The sequence below is a fragment of the Cryptomeria japonica genome, chromosome 11 (genome assembly GCF_030272615.1).
Source record: "Cryptomeria japonica chromosome 11, Sugi_1.0, whole genome shotgun sequence".
Lineage (NCBI taxonomy): Eukaryota > Viridiplantae > Streptophyta > Pinopsida > Cupressales > Cupressaceae > Cryptomeria > Cryptomeria japonica.
In genome coordinates, this window is record NC_081415.1 from 472,680,563 (window position 1) to 472,700,476 (window position 19,914).

A 19,914-nucleotide genomic window follows, 5' to 3' on the forward strand; every position below is an offset into this window, starting at 1 on the left:
GAATTCAAGATAAATATGACACCATCTTCTTCTCATACACATACTCTAGTGCAAGAGGAACAAGATCGAAATGTTGTTGTATCAATCTCTCTAGATCTTCCTTATTATCCTAGAGCTCATCTTAATCATCAACATATTTGTAGACAAGATCATGTTATGTATTTTATTCATGATATTTCTCCTCACATAAATTTAAGTAAAGATGAAGCCTTAGATGATAAGGACCCTTCTTCCCAACCAACCAAAGAGGACATGAATAATGATGATAGAAAGGAGAATCTCTCTACAAGGGATATTCCTTCTTCATCTAATTATCCCTTTGATCCTTCTATGTGTCCTTACACTACAAATTTTAAAGAAATTCATAATGAAAGTCCTCCTTCAAGATTGAGAATATCTTATGAAGTTGGATATGATATGATTTCAAAACAAGGCTATAGGGGACAAGGACTTAGAAAATATGAACAAGGAATTAAGATCCCTGCAGACCCTCCCACACAATTCACTAAGGAAGTCCTAGGATATGCTAACTCTCAAACATATTTGGAGGATGATCGTAAGGTTCAAACGCTTTTGCAAGACATAGAAACTATCACCCATCAAAACATGCTTCTACATACAATAATCCTCCTCCTTCTTTACCATTTCTTTTGCCTTCAAAAAATAATCCTTCTCCTTCTACTAGCACTCCTTGTCCTACATCTCAAAAGATAATACCTAGCCATATTGACAATCAAGAAAAATTAGCTACAAGAATCTTATAGAGATTGAAGTATGATAAGCATGTTATATTTCCTTTCATAAAATATAATAATATGAATGATGAGGGTGATGAGTTTTGCCTTTTTCATTGTTGTTATTTTTATCCTCTTGAAAATTGTAAAGCTTTTGAATAATTTTTTGAAGACTAATATGATTGAGCTCGTATAGCTATTACAACCAATCTTCCAATTTTTCTTGGTGAAGAGGTAGTGCCTTAACAGTCCATTCACCTTATTGTGCTGCTTCTTACCCTACGATATTAGTACTTTGACTTTATTGGGGGATCTTTGTCATGTGTGGTGATGCATCTTAAATTCCATTCATACTTGGATATAAACATAATTATTCCTTGTCTCCTCACTTGGGAGGAAAAGTTAATATATTCAATTTTCTCTCTTTTTCAAAGATTGACTCTTCCTTTGAGTTGTATTTTTTGAAAATTGATGTCCTTTCTCGCATTGAATTGTCCTTCATGCAAGTACATGTGTGTTCCTTGGTTAGGGCTTATTATTTTCTTGATGTGGTACATATTTTATGTATAATCTCTCTTTAGAACGAGTGTAATCCTTCTCTTTGTCCCTATGTTTGGGTAGTATTGATTATTTATTCTATCTCCTATCCTTTCTAAGGATCCACTCTTCCTAGGATGAGTAGTGTTTGCTTATGATATGATGATATTCCTTGTTTAAAGTTATTTGTTTGTTGAAGGATTCTCTCTTATACAAGAGGTTTGTATCCTTGAGTACAAACTCTTCTTCACTTGACAATGTATGTCTATTCTAAATGAACCCCTCACTTTGGGTCAAAAGTGTGTTATCCTTCATCAAGAATCTCTTTACCTAGCAATAGGAGGAAGGTATGAATTATTGTTCTCTTTACTTTCTTTTGGATAATGATGTTATTTTTGTTCAAAATATTCTCTTGGAGGTAGGTGTCTTTGAGAAAAGATCTCTTTCTCCTTCTCCTCCAAAGGATTCCCTTTACGCTTGTTGTAAGATATCTCTTTTTACAACTATATTTTCCTTACTTAAATAAGAGTCATGCCTCTTTAGCTTGGATTTATGTACATTGTTGCCTAAAGGATATCTCCTTAGATATCAAGTTAGCCATTTTTAAAGACTATGGTGTTCACTACTCTAATGCGGATGGAGCCTCGGGTGGTTTGGCCACTCTTTGGAATCCCAAGATCATTCAAGGTATTGTGATTATATCTTTCTCTAACCACATTGCGACTAGATTCACTAGTCTTAAAGATGGGTCTTCTTGGATTTTATCCAATATATATACCCTAACTGGGAGGAGTACCAGGAGAACTTTGTACAATTATTTGATTCAAGCTATCCTCTCTTGTTTGGGTGACAATTGGATTTTAATGGGGGATTTTAATACTCCTCTCTCTAATTGGGAGAAAATGGGCGGTGCTTCGATTTTTGAGGAGAGAAAACATGATCTTTTTGATATGATAAATGCTCTTGGTTTATTGGATTTGGATCTTAATGGTGCTAAGTTTACTTGGTCTTGTGAGATTTTGCCAAGATCAAGAGCTCAATGAAATGTACAAAATAGAGACACAATATAGGACAAGAATAAACTGTATTCTCATCAATAGAAAATGATCAATAATATCAAGTTACATACAATGTAGATGAGCTTGCTTATATAGGCAAGGCTAGGGATATGTGAGCACACAAACATGACATGTGGCTCAATAAGAAACAAGGGTAGGTAGGAAATAGGTGTGGGTAGGTAGGAGAAATAATATAATAGTCCACATGAGGTGGATCACCCACTGAATGTGGAGTGTAACAACAAGATCAACACCATAAAAGGTGGAATTTCTCCTACACACACTATCCCAATGTGGCACAAACACCCAAGTGTCTCATATCCAAACTACTATGAAATGCATTTCCTAAGTAAACTTAAGTAAGTGTAATAATATCCAAGATGAATAATTATTTACACCAACACCCCCCCTTAAGTGCAACTTAGGGGAATGCACTTAACTCTACAATGCAACTAAGCAATGCAAGATGGGTCCCGGCTATGAGGCCATGTTAGGTACGCATGTACAAATGCAAATACATGAAAACCAATGCAATGAAAACTCTCACAAAGTGGGGAAAGAGAGAAAAACCCAATGGGAAAAAACCCTCCCCCAAAAGAGAGATGAAAAACATACAAGAGAACTCTCATAGAAGAATGTGAAGGACAAAATCCCATGTGAGGAAAAAGTCCCCCCCATATGAGAGAAGAAGAGAAGCTAGGAAGCCCCCCCTTAATGTGGAATCTGCACCAATGATAGAAGCTTGATGTATGAAGAAACTGCTCCACAAACATCGAACAACATTCCTCCCCTTAGGAAGAAACAAAACCAAAGGTGGATCCATGAAGTCTCCCCAATCATGAAGGGAAGATGTATGAAGAAAACTCATGATGAAAGGAATCTCTGAAAACTGCTCAAGTGTCCCCATGTCAATGCTAAAAGATACCCCTTCCAAAGGTGGTAAACTATGCCACACTGCTGAAAAAGGCACTCCAAGATCTAGTGGAGATGGATGTAGAACATGTCCCAAAGATTCACATGTCTCCTCAAAAAATAAAGAGACCTCCTCCAACTGCTGTACATGAGTATCCACAATCATGTCAACCTCTAAAGATTGATCATGTAGAGAATGAACAAGAGGGTCAGAGTGTTCCCTCACAACAATCGAAGAAGGATCACCTTCATCAAAGAGAAGATGAATGTCTTCAATGATGTCTCCCAAATCTGCAATGTAGGATTCCACAAACAAACCTACAATATCTATCAAGTAATCATGCCATGAATCTGAAGCTGGAAGACAATGAATATCCTGCTGCACTGAATCACATGAAGGCAAAACTGTTGCACTATCCGCATCATCAGGTGCAATAGGTGATGTGATATCAAAATGAGGAGATGAAATACAAGACTCAAGAACGGGGTCACATGTGAGAATCCCCATGTTCAAGTGTCCAAAGTTCTCCTTAAAATCTGAACCATCACAAGAAGTGTGATCATCATGTGTAGAATCATCAAATGTGAAATCATCATCATCAACAAAATTTGAAAAGGAGTATAACCAAGATGCATGATCAACCACCCCAGTCGCAATGATAGCTCTAGTCTCCAAGTCTCTAATGAAAACTGAGTCAGGTGTGAACTCCACAACTCTCTTAGTTGCGCCATGTGTGATTTGATAGATAGAAAGGAGATTGTTTGTCAAGTGGGGTACACACAACACATCATTGAAGGAGTTATCCCCAATGTCAATAGATCCTTTCCCAATCACATCCATGTATGTATGATTGCCCATCAAAATCTGTGGCATGGTGCAAGGCTCAAATGTAGAGAACACAGACTGCGAAGATGCCATATGATGAGAAGCCCCTGAATCTAGAAGCCATATCTCTGAATCATGACTTGTTGTAGCACAAAGAGCTTTTCCTTTTCTTGTTCCAAAAGAGTGAGTCTTCCCACTTGTAGAAGCCATGAATGCTTGCCCTTTTCCTTTTGAATGTGAGGAAGTGGAAGTTGATGAATCATCCTTCTTGTAGACTTTAGGCAAATCAATGTTATGCTTTCTGATGATATGTGTGAGCTCATCAATCTTCTTAGAATGGCAACGATGCTCCTCATGACCAATCTTTTTACAATAAGCACAAGTAGGTCTCTCCCTCTTTGGTGAATTATCTCTCTTAGAAGAGGATGAATCTCCTTGTTGTGGAGAGGATGATGCTTTGTCTTTAGGCTTTGATTGCCATTTCTTCTTGTTTGAGTTGTCCTTTCCTTGATTTCCTTTGTTCCCTTGATTGGCCACTAATGCTTGAGACTTAGAAGCCTTAAGAATGCCCATGCTTATCAACTTAGTTTGTTCCATCATCAACATTTCATTGAAAGCATCAAATGTAGGCATTTTGTAGCTTGAACCCATTGTCATCCTATGGGTTTGGAAACTAGAAACAAATGCTGCATATTCTTGTGGAAGCTTGCCTATCAAGTTGAATATCAATTGAGTATCCTTCTTATCAATGCGACAATCTTTGAGTTGTGCCCTCAACTCATTTGCCTTAGTGACATAATCTTGTATAGTATCAAAGTTCTTGGGATCTAACATGGTGAGATCACTATCAATTTGATGTCCCCTAATCTCATCAACTTGACCATACAAGTCTTGAAACTTTTGCCAAGCATCCTTGATTAGAGTACACTTCTCAATATGAAAAATGAGATCCTTTGATACATACTTTCTTAAGGTACCAATTGCCATGATATTTTTAGTGAGCTAATCTAAGTGACCAACTGGATCAACCTTAGGATCAGCAGGAGCAACAATAGTTCCATCAATGTAATGAGTGAGTCCATTTTCGATAAGTTTACTCCATGCATCAATTTTCCAAGTAGCATAATTATGAGGAGTTAAGAGAGGAAACTTAGAAGAACCCATAGTAGCAAAAAGGAAGGAACACAAGAGCACAAAAGCACAAGAGACACCCCCCAAATTCAATCAATCAAAGTACCCCCCCCAAAGTGATGATTTTGGCACTTTATACTTAGTGCGATTATAATGAGCCACTTGCAAAACAAGGCAAAGTGGACTTATGATGAAAATTTTACAACTTCTCAAATGAGATACAAGAGACTTCAATCAATAGTGCAATGAATCTAACTGAGATTCAAGCAAATATACAAGTACCAAGAGAGCCAAAAATGGCCAAAATATGAAAGTACAATTTTTACTTACAATGGCATGAATTTGATAGCATCATGTGAGAGTAGATGAAAAAATATGCACTTTCAAAAAAAATGGCACCTGAAAAGGAGGTCGTATGACCCTAAACGAAGCCTTTGAAGTTGCAAAAACTGAGATTACTCAGGTACAGTCACCAAAAACTGCATTTTTTGAAAAAATAGTGCATCAAAATCAAAAAATTTCTTCACCACTGTGGAGAGCACGAAATTATAGCCCATTTCAAAAAAAATTGCACCCAAAAAGGAGCAAAAATGAGCAAGTTATGGCCATTTGAAGTTGAACTGCAAAATCAAAAAGCTCAATGAGAGGGGCCTGCAAAATTTTTGAAAAATGATGACGTGGCGTTGACATCAGCAAGTCACTATGTTAAATTTGATGACCGTATGACCGGAGCAAAAACTTTGTCTCCCTGCTGACTGGGCATCTGTACTGTACGGACTGCTGACTGGGCAGGTGACTGTGCAGGCCGTACCATACGGATTTGTTGACTGGGCAGCTCTGCGTGGCAGATGACGTGATGAATGATTGTGCGTATGGGTTTTACCCGCGAGCCAGTGGCCACCTGCCACGTGGTGGATGCGGGGCCATCAGTTATGGTGGTCGCCGGTGGAGGGAGCGGCCGGAGCCGAGGGCCGGCGGCGGAGGACTTGGTTGCCGACGACGGAGGTAGCTGGTAGGAGAGAGGCGACCGGCGGTGGTGAGACTCGGCGGGTGGCAGCGGGGGAGAACAGCAGCGGCCTGGGCGACGATGGTGATCTGCGGGACTCGGCGGCGGCATGGCAGCGAGCGCAGAGACCGGCAGGAGGACGGGACATGGCGCGTCGGCGGCGGGTGATGGGACCAGCAGGTATGGGCAGCACCTGCAACACACACGCAGGTACGATAGACCTGCAGAGTACAAGGGTCATGGGGGGGGTCTGCGGACCCCCCAAAAACAAGTTTTTTTTTTTGATTTTTGATTTTTTTTTTTTTTCAAAAATTTTTCTAAAATTTTTTTATTTTTGATGAATTTTTCTGAAATTTTTTTTTGATGAATTTTTTTTTTTGATTTTTTATTTTCGGAAAATATATAAATTTTTTTCAAAATTCATACAATAATAACAAAATTGGCGAAATTTTTTTTTCTCACCAAAATAGGCCGACTTTATAACCAAAATTCATGGAAATGGCCTTCTGGACGCAATGGCGGGGTCGGATCTGGTCTAGGATGCCTCCAAAAGATGCTGCTCCTCAGATCTGCCTCTTGATGTCACAATAATGCCTCTTCAAGACGAATCAATGAAGCCCCAATAGCTCTGATACCATGTGAGATTTTGTCAAGATCAAGAGCTCAATGAAATGTACAAAATAGAGACACAATATAGGACAAGAATAAACTGTATTCTCATCAATAGAAAATGATCAATAATATCAAGTTACATACAATGTAGATGAGCTTGCTTATATAGGCAAGGCTAGGGATATGTGAGCACACAAACATGACATGTGGCTTAATAAGAAACAAGGGTAGGTAGGAAATAGGTGTGGGTAGGTAGGAGAAATAATATAATAGTCCACATGAGGTGGATCACCCACTGAATGTGGAGTGTAACAACAAGATCAACACCATAAAAGGTGGAATTTCTCCTACACACACTATCCCAATGTGGCACAAACACCCAAGTGTCTCATATCCAAACTACTATGAAATGCATTTCCTAAGTAAACTTAAGCAAGTGCAATAATATCCAAGATGAATAATTATTTACACCAACAAGTCTAATAGAAGAATTGTCCTGACCTTATTCAGGTCAAACTTGATCGAGGTTTAATCTCGCCGGATTGGCTAAAGAATTTCTCCTACAACTTGTCCTCTCTCTCTATAATTGGATTGGACCACTTCCTGATTATCCTGAATATGGTGCCCCTTATTGGTAGGAGATTTTTTTCCTTTAGGTTTGAGAAAATGTGGACCCTCAACCCTGAGCTTGAAGACAAGGTTTTGGAATGGTGGGATGTTAATATTCAAGGCTATGCTACATGTATAGAATTGCTAAGAAACTTTCCAATGTTAAATCCAATATTCAAAAGTGGAATAAATTTGTGTTTGGGAACATTTTTCAGAAGAAGGATATCCTAAAAAAGGAGTTGGATGACATTCAACTTCTTATTCAAGGGTTGGGCTACAACCCTCTTACCATGGATAAAGAAATTGAGATCTTGACTAAGCTTCATGACATTATAACCAAGGAAGAGGAGTATTGGAAACAAAGATCCAGATCCATATGGCTTAAAAATGGGGATAAGAATACTAAGTTTTTTCATATGACTACTTTGAAACATAGAGCCACCGATAGAATCAAGAAATTAAAGGTTAACAAAAAGTGGGTGGATAAGTAGGAGGATTCAAGTCAGGAGGCCATTGGTTTTTTCTCTGAGGATGGTCCACTGGATCTTGGTGCTCAGGATGATATTCTTCAAGAGTTGCTGCCTAAGGTCACCCCAGAGATTAACAAGGTGCTTACCAGAATTTTGAGTTTTGAAGAGGTTAAAAAAGCCACTTTCTCCTTTGAAGGGAACAAAGTGCTAGACCCGGATGATTTTCCGATGTTATTTTTCCAAATGTACTGGCAAATTGTTGGTAATAATGTTTTTGAGGCAGCTAGAGAGTTCTTTGGCTCCCTCTCTCTTTTGAAGGAGCTGAATACAACTTTTTTTTGTTTTGATCCCCAAAAAATCGGATGTTAGTAGCTTTCAGGTTTTTAGATCCATTAGTTTATGTAACTTGATCTACAAAATCTTCTCAAAGATTTTAGTTTTCAAACTCAAATTTGTCCTGCCTATTTTGATTTCTAAACACCAAAATGGTTTTGTCCTTGGCCAACAAATTTTGGACTCTATTATTCTGGTTCATGAAAATGTCCATTCCCTTTATTGTAATAAGAATCCTGGTTTCTTTCTTAAGCTGGATCTTTTGAAGGCCTATGATAGGGTTAATTGGTAGTTTCTGATTAGAGTTCTGCAGTCTTTTGGCTTTTGCAATTAGTTTCGTCAGTTGGTCGAGCAATGCATCTCTATGCCAAAATTCTCTATCCTCATTAATGGTGGTCCCTCTGGTTTTTTCTATGCTTCTAGAGGTATTCGGCAAGGTGAACCCTTTTACCCTTTTCTCTTCATCTTAATGAGTGAAGCTCTGAGTAAGGTGATTCAACGGGAAGCTAGACTGGGTAATTTAAAAGGCCTCAAGCCTTCTTCCCAAGCTCATGTGTGCTCTCATCAACAAATTTTTGATGATACCATGCTTATGGGAGAAAGCTCTATCAAGGAAGTTGAAGTATTGAAGTTCATTTTATCCCTGTATGAACGTGGATCTAGGCAGAGGATAAGCTTGCCTAAAAGCTCTATTTTCTTTCTCAATACCCTTGCTCATAGGCATATCAAAATTGCTGACATTTTGGGGTGTAAAATTAGAACTCTGTCGGATGCTTACTTGGGTCTTCCCCTTTGCCCTAGTCCTCCTCCATAGAATTTTTGGTCAAGTCTTATTGACAGACTTCACAAGAAGCTGGCGAGGTGGAAAGGTGCCCTCCTTAGCCAAGCTGGTAAACTCCTTCTCATCAAAGCTTCCTTGCAGAATATTTTGGTTTATGCCATGAGTTTATTTAAAGTCTCAGATAAATTTGCGGATCATATGGAGAAAATTCAAAAGACCTTCTTGTGGACTAGTTTTGAAACTAAAAAGGCTCTGTGGCTTGGCCCTTAGACACATTCGGGATTTTAATAAGGCTCTATTAACCAAATAGTTTTGGAGGTGCCTTATAGAAGATAATGAATGCACTTCTATATTCCACCATAAATATCATATTCATGGCATTCAAAATGCCCTGGAGAATTATTTTCTACTCATTGTGGCCTTCGATATGTGGAAGAATTTTTTCAACTGTAAGGACATTATTGCTCAAGGAATGAGACAGTCTCTTGGAGATGGTAGAAATATCCATTTCTAGGATGATTGGTGGGTGGGGGAAGGCTCTTTATCCACCTTTATGTGGGTGGACCACCTCAAGGATAGATGTGTTAGACTTGTTGGCGTTTGGGTTGCTGATTATATTCAGGATGGGGCCTGGATTGATCTTGTTAGCATTGATCCATCCCTCCATCTTCTTCAGGAGTGGCTTTCATGGATTCATATTCCCTCTTTCCTTGTTGCTGATGAGGTTTTTTGGAGTGGATAGCCCTTTGGGGATTTATCAATCTCTCATGCTTTTCAGCTCATCACTAAGACCCTCTCTCCGACCCCCTTCTGGTCTGGTATCTGGAACAATGTCCTGATCCCTAAAATCAATATTTTTTTTGGATGTTTATGCAGGAGAAAGTTTTGACCATTGATAATATTTGTAAAAGGGGTATGGAGATCCCCAATAGATGTTTCCTATGTAAAGAGAATGTGGAGAATTATAATCACCTCCTCCTACATTGTTCCTTTGTTGCTTAGGTTTGGGATTTTTTCTTTCAATGGTGGATTTGGCCGAGTAACATTAGGGGTTATTGGCTCTAGTGGGTTTTCCCCTTGGAGAATCCCTCTCTTAGGGTGCTCTAGAGCTGCATGATGCCTCACATTACTTGGGGTCTATGGAAGGAAAGAAATAATATGATCTTCAGGGACTTGGAATCCTCACCTATTGTTGTGGCTCATAGAATTCAGAATAGTATTAAGGAATTTGTTTTATCCTCCTGCCCCTATCACAAAGGAGACCCTCAGATTGATATCTTTTAGTAGGATTTAGATATCATCTGTAGATGGAACTTAAACTGGGATATCTCTATTCTGACTGCCAAGATAAGACAACCTAGAATTAATGTTATTTGGATCCCTCCACCTAACGGATGGATTAAAATTAATGTTGATGGGGCGGCTAAGGGTAACCCTAGGCTGGCTGGTTGTGGGGGAGTTGCTAGGGATCTCAATGGTAAGCTTGTCTCAGTGGTGGCACTCCCCTTGGGCACCCAGACAAACCACTACTATGAGGCTTACATGACTTACATTGGTTTGCAGATGGAGGTTGGAGAAGGGATTAACTGTGTTTGGTTGGAGAGTGATTTGATGACCATAATCAAATTCATAAATAGACACCAAGAGCCAAGTTGGACAATCAAGCATTTGATCAAAGATTGTCATCTCATGATTGCCAATCTAGATGATTTTAAAGCTTCTCACACTTCTTGGGAAGGAAACGCACCCGCCGATTATATAAAAAATATTGGGGTGGATTATGTGGAGGTTAAATGGTGGACGGAAATTGAAAGTTTCCTAAGAAACCTATGCGAGCTGACTAGAAAGGACGTCGAATTCTAGCTATTCTAGAGGCTTCACTTATTTCTGGCCAAGCTTGTTGCTATGTATTCTGGGTGTGTTTTCTTGGACTTTCATAATTGGGCATTTCATGGGGGTGACAAGAATAGGATGGAACCCACCTCTTTTGAGAACTATAAAAGGAATACTGAGGTTTGGAATGAGTTTTTGGATGAGGGCCTGGTGCCGTATATGGAAAGGTTGAAGGGGAATTCGTCGAGTGCCACTAAAGATTTTGTGAGCTACTAGGATAATGGTATCCTTAAGGTCTATAACACTAAGTTTACGATTGATGAAGATTTTATCGCTAAAATTACTAGTTTGCAGACATAGGGAAGGAAGTTTGATAGAGAATGAAAATATGCTGAAGAAGCTATCTCCACTTTCTTTGACAAGTAGAAGGAGCGGAATAGGGTTTAGAAGATGGCTGATGGTGGCTACAATTGGAAGGATCTTTAGATTCCTTGGGCTAATGTGGCAGAGGTTATCATGAGATTCATCACTCTTGATGGTCGGTATGCGAGCATTTTTTCCTACCACTTTGTCATTTTAAATCACTTCAGGCACGATATAAAAATTTCCATTCCATTTTATTTACTTTCTTCTTTAAGGCATAGTTTGGAGAAACATGCAAAGAGTATGGATAATCCAGTCCTCCATGAGGGCCTTATTCAATGGATTATGCCAAAGCCCATGAAGTCAAGCCATCCCCTATTTTCAAAACCCATGTTTCTTCTTCCAATCTTGAGGTTCATGTGGTTTGTGATACATATTTGGAAGGGGAAGATAGCGGGCTTGCTAATGACTGGTAGGATCAAGACTTGTCTGATGACCCTGAGTATTGTCCGCCTACTGGTGAGGGCACCATTCAGAATATTACCCTTGGGACAGGTAGTAGTAGGCACAATAAGCACCCTAGGTGGGTCACTAGCAAATATAAAAACCTGGGTACCAAGTCCGCTGACTTTGCTTCTCCCAATTCTAAGAAGCCCAAATTTGGAAAGGGGGGGCCAATAAAGATAGTGAACAAGAGATTGAAATCAAAATCCCCATAGACATTGATCCTAGGAAATAGGGGAGGGGTGTCATTGACCCAGATTTGGATAAATGCATTTCCTTTGTGGCCAGCAGTCGGTTGGAGTGTCTTCAGAAGATGAGCATGGAGATTGAAGTGTTAAACGAGGGTATAAAGGGTATTGTGGATACTTTTACAGACAACCCTGAACCTAGTAATACAGAGAAACTCCTCCAGTTGACCCATAAAGTTAGTGAGGACGTGGACAAGATGAAATCGAATTATGAAAGAAGAATATGTAATTTGGAGGTTAGCGTGGAAGAAATCAAAGGAAGTTTGAAAAATCTAGTTGAGATCAGCAAGGCTGCCATGAATAATAGCTCCGAAGGCTTGATGAGGGTCAATAATATGATTGTGGATTATAGGGTTGATCCCATTATCAGTGTGACTCCTTCAGACTCCAAGCATAAAAAGAAAGTGAAGGGTGTTGGTGGTTAGATTTCTCATCCCCATACTACGACTAGTCCGTGTACCCATACCAGGAGCAAGGCAGCTTTAGATTTATCATGGACGAGTTGGAGGCTATCAACAAGAAAGTTATTCAGAAGAATGTAGACCTGTTGCATTCTCATCAGTAGGTCTTTGTTTCTTCTGGTCTCAGTCTATTTTGTGTTTTAAGCTGTTTTGCGGGCTTGACCCAAGTAGGCTTAGCTTTTGCTTTTGGTTATGATCTTTGATGCTTATTCTCTGGTTATTGTAAAACTTTTGGGTTTTGGGTCCCTGTAAAACACGTTTACCTTAATAAAAAATAGAAAGTACAAGATTGGCATTTGTGGTAGTGTCTTGAGTAAAATATCTAGAAGGTCTCAGAATAATGCCAACATTCACATTTGATCGTTATGAAAAAATGAAAATCGGTAGACAACTTGCAAAGTGAAAGACCATAAAAAATAGATTAAGATTTTTAGAAGATAATTGATGTAAAATATTTTTGTGTTGCTACTATTTTTGTTGTTAACTTTACACCCTTTGAGCTATTGTTTATAGGAACAACAACCTTGTTTTACTGCTTATTAATATAAAAAACAATTAAAATTTTGTTCCAATCTCTTCTATTTTTCCTAATTTTTACTTTTATTAATGACTTATATTGTGACAAATAATTTTATTAATGTCATTCTATTTTTAACTATTTATTCAAAATTATCCAAACAAAATGTATTTGAATAATATTTATAGTTTTATGTATCTATTTGATGCCCTCCTAAATGGCACAAGATTTAGTCTAAGATCAATCAACACAAAACACACAAAACATTAGTGTTAGTCAATCGAAAACTAATCTAAAAAGGCATACCAAAAGAGAGACTATAAGCATGCAAGCATATTTAACTATCAAAGCAAACATGATGAGGCATCTCCAAATACCTCCTAACATACTCTTAGTTCATTCTCCCTTGTTCCTCTCCTCTCCAAGTTCCAAAATAGTGTAGCTCTCAGCAGCTTTTTGCACTATGGATGCTTATGGAGGATTGAGATTGTAGAATAGCTCTAAACATGAAATGAAAAGCTATTTTAATGCTAAAATGAAGTATTTTAACCAAAAAGACAAGATTTAGTTATGCTATGCTAAATGCTCTCTAAAATGGCTATAGTCTAAATGCTTACAAGTTTTCAGGATCTGGATTATGAAGGAATGAGCTCTATTTATAGGAAAAATGGAGCAATGGATGGCCAGGATTGAAAGGTTTAATCAAGGGTCAAGCTTGAAAGTTGGGATCCATGTGCACAATTTGCACCAATGACATGGTGACAAGTGTCAACATAGGATTGGGTTGAGAGAAGAGGTTGGAGGCATTGAATGCCTGAGAAGACTTCATGGTTATCTAAAGGCTAAGGGTCAAGTCTAAATTAAGATTACCCATTGGATTAGGAGTTAATCCAAGGATAAACCTTTGTGCAAATGATTAAGAGATAATCATGGTCAAAGCATTAATGACCTGATGAGACCCTTGGGTTGGGTAGAGGTTGAGTCAAAACAAATGTTTTAACCATGTGGGAGAGTTGAATTAACCATTAATGGTTATTGGAGACTTTGTGGATTAAGTGGTTGAAAGTTGGAAGCCTTTAATGGTTTTTAAAGACTTTGGGGTTTTTGGTGGTTGAAGGTTGAAAACCTTCAATGGTTATCCAAGACTTTGGGCCATTTGAGAAGTGACTCCATTTTGCTTAGGAATGTGACAATAATTAGGGGATGGATTAGGCTAATTAGGAAGGGGTTAGAAGAATCTAGAAGGTGATTAGATTTTGCAAGTGGATTTGGTGGGTGAGGGAAAATAGGATTTTATTAAAATAAAAATTCATTTATTTCAATAAATGTGTGCAAGTTGCATTTGTAGGAAAATGCAAGTGGGGTGGGGATAATGATTTAAATAAATATTTTATTTAATTTATTTAAAAGAGGAAAAGGGGGATTTAATTAAATAAATAGATTTTATTTATTTAATTGATTTGAATTGGATTTAATGAATTAATTAAAATAAATTGAATAATTTATTTAATTAATAGAAGAATGTTTGGGGATGAATTAATTTAAATATTAATTTAATTAACTGGTGGCTAGTGGATTTTTAATCGGATAAATACGAAATATTCATTTAATTAAAATGGACAGATTTATGTGACTACATTTGCCCCTCTTTGAGACGGTGCAGTTTATCGCATCGTTTCAAAGAAAGAAAAACTGGTGTGAAGAAATGTCCCATAAAATGTAAATTTAATGGGTGGTATGCCCCCTCGAGAGATGGGCCGAAAAATTTCGAAAAATCGGGCGATCTCTCGAAAAAGAATGAAAATTGGCAGGGTGGTAGAAGAGAAGAAGTTAGGCATACTGGGGAAAAATAGAAGAAAACGGGGGAAACATGGAGAAATGGGGGGCTCGGGAAGTTCACGGGGACCACGGCGATGAGTGGGGTGAAGTTACGGTGACGGCGGGGGGTATAAATGGGGTGAAAGGGGTGAAAACAGGATCATTTGTGACCGCGACCAGTTGAAAACGAGAGCTCTGACAGTGACATTTGGAGGAGCAAGGAGGAGCAACGATGCCGTTTCCGATCACCGAGCACCGATTTGAGCAAGTCCGCCGGTACCAGCGCCCAGCCGACTATGGACCAGCGGTACGCAAATTCGAAAACTTCCTTTTTATGCATTTTTGGTATGTTTTTAGCTAAGTCCAAGTCAAGTCGGAGCAAGAGCGCTGGAACTTATGTTTTTAGCGCTTTTGCTCCATAAATTAGCGCTATTGTGCCGCAATAGCGCTTTTGTAGGCTAGTTGTAGCGCTTTTGCATGAATTTAGCGCTTTTGCAAGTAAGTTTGAGCGCTTTTGATAAATTAGCGCTACGGTAGGGTCAATTGAGCGCTATTGATGTTTAATAGCGCTATTGTATAGCGGTTTTAGCGCTTTTGATTAAATAGCGCTATGGTGTAGTTAATCGAGCGCTATTGACCTAAATAGCACTATTGTGTAGCTTTTTTAGCGCTTTTGTTTTGATAGCGCTATTGTAGGGCTTTTTGAGCGCTATTGATGTTGTTGTAGCGCTATTGTGCAGAATGAGCGCTTTTGTAGATGAAATAGCGCTTTTGCTTTAGGATACAAGATGCCCCAGTTTCGGACAAAATAAAATTCCGGATGCCTAACGATTGATGGATGACGAGGTGAAGTGGGAGTTGTTTTAAACCAGAGCAGCCTGATGAGACTTAGGTCATTTGTTAGGATAAATGTCTGTTGAAGTCTAGGCGGCCATGATTGCTTACCTGTTGAGACCCGAAGATACTTGATCAAAGTATCTGATGATGGTCTAGGTTTAAACTTAAGAAAGTTTGATAACAAAACAACTGATGGTGTTTGGATGAACGTCTATGTGCAGGAGGATCTGTGCGTGTTGCAGTTACGCGAGCGCCACCCCGCGACACAGGGGTTGCGAGATCGTTTGACTCAGCTAGAGATAGATTGTATTGCGGCGACTGGGCTCTATGAGGTGATGCATATGCCCGTGATTCGGATGAATCACGGCCTGATTACAGCTTTAGCAGAGCGATGGCATAGTGAGACATGCACGTTCCATCTGGCTCAGGGCGAGATGACGGTGACTTTGGAGGACGTGTGGCGTATTCTGTGGATTCCGATTCGAGGGCAGCTGGTGACATATGATCGATCTTGGGGGACGGTGGCCTGTCAGCGGATATTTGATGAGGACGTATTCATCGATGATGGCTCGATCGCATGGGAGGATATAGCGGCACTATATGAGCCCCTTCCAGCAGTTTTGTCAGGGATCGTGGGAGGGCTTTTGTGTCCAGACAGGCGGTCACATGGATTAGCGGTCGGATGGGGACAGGTGATTGAGATGATGGTGACAAAGGGGACCCGATATGCCTGGGGGCCGTGCGTGCTAGCGCACATGTACCAGGAGCTGCACGAGGTAGTGTACCGGGGGAGAGGTTCGCTTGCAGTAGGCATGACGCTGCTGCATGTGTGGGCATGGGAGCATCTACCAGTGACTCGACCAGTGAGTCTGAGATTCCGAGCCGTGGACCAGCCCTATATGTTTATGTATAGTGGTATGATGAGCCAGCCCCACTTGGGGAAGCTAGAGTGGTGGCGGCGGACATTGGATGACCTAGATGCAGTGATCTGGCGGCCATACTTAGAGTGTGAGCCATGGGAGGATGATGCAGAGGCACTACCGTATTGCTCCATGACCCGATTCCTCATTGGGAGGACCTCTTATCACGTAGAGAGACAGGTGCCAGGACGGGTGATGAGGCAGTTTGGGCGGCAGCAGGGACTGCCGAGCGGATCGGGAGAGTATGCTCGAGTTATTCGAGAGCGGTATGCATGGGGTCCAGTGCTACCGTATGATCAGGCATTGGCAAAGTTCCGGACACTGCAGGCGAGGCCATGGGATCTACGACCGAGGGTCGTTGATGCAGGGGTTACAGCAGAGTATACCCAGTATCGGGCGGCGCACCCGATTCGACGGATATCAGATCCAGCGGAGCCAATCCTAGCGTTTGAGGATGAGAGGGGACGAGGACGGAGAGGAGGAGGTCGAGGAGGAGGTGGTGGTAGAGGAGGAGGAGGAGGAGGAGGAGGAGGAGGAGGAGGTGGTGGAGGAGGTGGAGGAGGAGGAGGAGGCGGTGGTGGTGGAGGAGGTGGAGTAGGGATGGGGATGCCGAGACAGCGGAGAGGGAGAGGTGGACTACCTCTGCAGATATCATAGGGACCGTTGATGCAGGGAGGAGTGCAGCTGAGTGGGAGGGGGATGGAGAGAGAGATCCCGATGGATACAGGTGCAGGAGAGGGTGGTGCAGGGGAGTGTGGTGCAGGGGAGGGACCTAGTGGAGGGGGTGATACAGGTGCAGCAGCCATGGATATAGGGGAGTGTGGTGCAGGGGAGGGACCTAGTGGAGGGGGTGATACAGGTGCAGCAGCCATGGATATAGGGGAGTGTGGTGCAGGGGATCTGCGGGAGCATATGATAGGTTATTTGCAGACCCGGGTAGAGAGATTAGAGGCGGAGGTAGCAGCTAGAGATGTGCAGCTATTTGCACGTGAGTCAGAGCTGACAGTGGTGCTACGGGAGAGAGATACTGCGGTGGAGAGATTGGCAGAGCTGCAGGAGAGAGTGGGGGTTCGATGAGGCCTCCACGGAGAGATGGATCGGGTGGTGCCGGTACCAGCGGTGGAGTAGGTAGGGGTGGGACAGGTACAGCATCTGGCCAGAGCGGCATCTGAGAGAGCATTTTTGCATACATGTGTTGTATCATTGTCTATGTTTTGGACTGTATCTTGGATGGCTCTTTGGTAGGCGATTTTGTAGACTTCATTGTACTCTGATATATGAGATGATATATATGAGGAGATCCCATTTTGTGATGATATGCATGTGATGATGTATGGATGTTTATGCATGTTTGTGATTTATTGCTTTGATGTATATGTGGACATGGATGCATTTGATGAGATGTTTCTTTTATGCATGTTTTTATGATGATTTATGATGTTGTATACTGACATATGAATGCAGGTTTATATGTATATGATGTATATGATTGGTGATGTAATGCTTTATGTATGGAATGCCTTGATGATATATGCTTATGTTTTTGATGGATAAACAAGATTTTATGATGTTTCCTTTTGTGATGTAATGATGAGACGATTTATGTGACAATGTTAATGCAATGATTTGATGTATAAATATCCAGCTAGATGTGTGTTTTTTTTTAAATGAATGTAATATGGATAAACAAAATGTTTTAAGTGTAAATGTTTATATGATAAATGCAGATGAATAAACAAATGTAAAAGACAAGTGTTTATATGATGATATTTAAAATGCTGGACTAAAAAGAACAAGTGTTTTTCGTATTTGGCACGCTTGTGCAAAACAGTCAGTCGAGTGGACCTACTTCTAACACACACTATCCTCTCCCTTGGCTCTCGTGGTCCTAGGTGCAAGAGAAAAGTGTTAGTAACACTCAAAATTTTATTTTTTTAAGAGAGGCCTGCCAAGGGATCGATACTCTTGGGAACGACCTCGAGCGGTAAATCCTTCGAGCCGCTATAGAAATCAGGTGAGAGCGAAAGCTGTAGCCTTGGGTATAGCTGTTCCTACAGTGTAACTGGCCGAAAGGACAAATGGGCCCCACCACCAGTTACAAGGCTCTTAAGTGAGTCACTGCAGAATGAACTTATGTCCAAAGCCATCGAACATGACTAAACACTTTTAAGTAGTAGCCCACCTGTTCTATTGATTGAGGATATTTGAGGTATAATTTAGTGCAAGAGCATAGATGGTTTTGCTCCCAAGATACTCACCATACATATTTCCTTGAGTAGAAACATAGCTTTTTGAAAGGTCACTTGTGACTTGATAAAAGTGGTGACTCCCCCATCATAGGGATCATCTATTTGTTATGCTCGCGCAAGACTTAGTATATCACATCCTTACCTGCCACGGCGGGATTCATAAGGTATGTAGTACCAAAGTCGAAGAAATATCAAGATGTGGGCTAAATTTATCACAACTGGCCATTTGACCTTAGGGATAAAGAGTGTTTGAAGTGTGTTCGTTTTACAGACCTAGAGCAAATTGAGCCGACTTCAGGCTTTGGAAATACACCTTAAAATACATCTAAAGGAAGGGTCAAAAACAAGTCCAAGAATTGGGTTGATCTAGACCCATACTCATTTGTGCCTTTGAGGCTACAATCTTGTGTTTGTGTGCTTGCTTTGTTTTCTTGTCAAGGAAAAATCAGAAAATCAATCCCAAAAACAAAGTACTCATCCAACATCTGTCAACACAACCAAAAATACCAAAAACAAAGTGCAAACAACACAGAGTCACAACTTTTATGACCATTCTTCACATCTTGCGAAAGAAGAAGTGTCATCAGAATATTACCTTGAAAAGAAGACCATTAAGCTCAAAGGCTTTGATCAAAAGGAGGAAATTCTTCTATCTCAATAGACAAATCTTTGTCTCACATAGAGTCTTTCTACATCGCATGCGTCTATACCTTCAAGGTAAAACAAACGAGTTTGATTCAGAATCATTGAACCGCAGAGCTTTTATGCAATATAGAGCTCTGAGTTATCACAAAAATCAAGGAGGAAAGATTAACCCCAAATTCTTCCCAAACATTTGTATCACCTACAACACAGCTCGAGAAGTGCCACCAACACCCGAAAGGGAAGAGATAGAGTTTGTCCCATTTATAACCCAGAGTTTTTATTGAAGTTAAAAACAAAACATCCATCATCTTACTCATACATTATCATTCCATCATCAATCCATCCCAAAACTCTCAAAACATTAAGAAGTTCTTGTCCCAAGATTCCTTTTTAGATATTGCTTGAAATCAAACACATCACATCACTTTTAGATTGTTTCTACATCTAGGATAATCTTATCCTAAGAGACACATCTACGCAGGTTAAAACTAGTTCATGAGTGAATCCTCT